The sequence below is a fragment of the Anomalospiza imberbis genome, chromosome 4 (assembly GCF_031753505.1).
Source record: "Anomalospiza imberbis isolate Cuckoo-Finch-1a 21T00152 chromosome 4, ASM3175350v1, whole genome shotgun sequence".
Lineage (NCBI taxonomy): Eukaryota > Metazoa > Chordata > Aves > Passeriformes > Viduidae > Anomalospiza > Anomalospiza imberbis.
In genome coordinates, this window is record NC_089684.1 from 16,581,771 (window position 1) to 16,584,143 (window position 2,373).

A 2,373-nucleotide genomic window follows, 5' to 3' on the forward strand; every position below is an offset into this window, starting at 1 on the left:
AAAGGGGAAAAGAAAAAAAAAAAAAAAAAAAAAAAAAAAAAAAAAAAAAAAAAAAAAAAGGAAGAGGAGGATTTGGGTTTTTTTCTATTAAGTCTTGGTTTGAAATAAAATGTAGGCCATTCTGATACCTGTGGGTTTTTTTTCTTCAGATGGTAGCTGACAGTTTGGGGTTAACTTCCACATGAAAAGGAAGCAAATTAGAGAAAATTATTGTTTCTCAACTACTTCTGAGAATTTTATTATTTTAGATTTTTCAAAATAAACATGAAGCCTGTGTTCTGCTAATTCACCTTGTGAAAACTTGATTTCCAGTGGGTTTGCATATGTGTTCAAATAACACTCATTTCTCCATTTTACTCACAAGTTTTGCACTTAACGAGGTGCAGGCAACTGCTTGGACTGTATTATGTACTCTGGGATGTGGAGTGGCAACAAAGAATGTTAGAGAATTACCATCCTTGAAAAAACATTCTATCCTGTCCTATACTAGCCTATTTTTATCAACATAAAGGCAGAAGTCTAATATAGCAAATGGAGAAGAAAGGAAAAAGCTTATTAGTATTCTGACTCCGTGTTTTCCTAAAAGAAATTCTGACTATCAGGTACTCAGCTGACTCTTATAATGCAATTTGCTTGCTGTTGGAAGCTGTCCATTGGTGAAAATTAAATAAATATGATATATATGAACAAAGTTGTTCTCCCCTGGCATAAAAACATCTCAGATAGAAAGGTAGATCAAACACAAAAGCCTTGTGCCCTGTGCCATAGGTGGCTGCCCATTTTACTGATTATATAACTTGTATCATATGGCAGTCACAGAAGAATTTACTTGGGAATACAGCTGAAAAACGAAACAGCATAGTCATGACAGCATTGATTTCTGTACCTAAGTAATGAGGCAAATCTTGAAAAAATAAGGTTGGTTGATTTACTTAACATAGAAATTCCTGCCAATTTTCAAAGTGCTGTCAAATATAATCATGTTAACTAAACCTTAAAAACCCCAAACAGCCTTATTTATTATTTCTTCAATGCATATGTTTTTGGGTATTTGAATATGCCTACATCAAAAGAAACTAGATTTTTAGGGAGCCAGTTAGCTTGTCTTGCCAAGTTAAAAGTTCTGGTAAGGTCAATCTCTTACAACAAATCTAATTATTACAACTTGCTTTCTTTATGTATACAGTTTTTACCTTATGCCACAAGACAGAAAGGATAGTGGGATAATGCTCTTAGGTTGAATTTCCTGGTGATAGTCATTCTTACTTCCTCAGAGTGGGGAAGGCCATTGCGAGGGAAGCAGAGGACAGATGGATGTTTTTCAGTTGGTTCTTGTATTTAATCTGCATAATTAGAAAATGGGAAAATTATCTATGATGCTGATGCTGACTTCACTTTTAGGTCTTTTTGAGCTCATTTAAAATATGGTAATGAAAAAAACATTTTACCTTTGGGCAGCAATCTAATTTGTCAGGAAATTCCTCTTGCTATGATGAGTGGATGAGGAAAATTTGGAATAATATGATCCAGATGTTAAAGCTCCTATTTAGCAGCAATGCAGATGTATTATTTTATGGAACTGTCCAGATGGTGACCTTCCAGTATTAATAATAAATCAATACTGGGGTTTGCATCTCTATGACTCAATTCCTATCTTTGCTCTCATTTACATGACAAAATACTCATGCATTTCATGTAGAGGCTAATAGTACTAAAATTAACAATCTGGAAGACATAAAAGTCAATAAGGAAAATTGAAACAATTACTGCAAGTAATATATACCAATTGATCTCATAACAGCATCACCCAAAAGAAGCTATGCTACAGTTTTTAAATTGATTTGCATTTAATTTTGCATCTAACGTGATAACAAAAATCTGTTACAATTTTGTATTAGAAAGTAGCCAATTTTCTGAATATGTGCACTCGAGCAGTTTTGGCTTTGCCACTTAAATTCAAACTGTACTTTACTGGAAAACAAGAAAAGCAACCCACAGTATATAAGCACATATATAAGAGAAGGTTCATATTAGAGAGCAGCCAGGCAGGCAGGCAACAGAAACCTTTGGTGGCCTCTGGTGAAGGCCTCTGGTTTCCTGAGGGAAACCTCAGGATCTGCAGTCAGGGATGAGCAGAGGCCACTGACCTGTGGCATGTCAAAAGGGCAGCAGGGCATGGAAGTATCTGAGTCACTTTTATGGTCACAGATAGCAGACTGAGCTCTCCTAAAGTCAGGGCTGCGGGGTAGAGAAGGGCCTAATTCTGATGTGATCTAGTGATGATGTGCTGTTATCTTCTACAGGCGTTTCTATCTCCTAATTTATTTAAACCTATATTGTAAAATACCAGTTTGTTCAAGGGTTCCCTGCTTC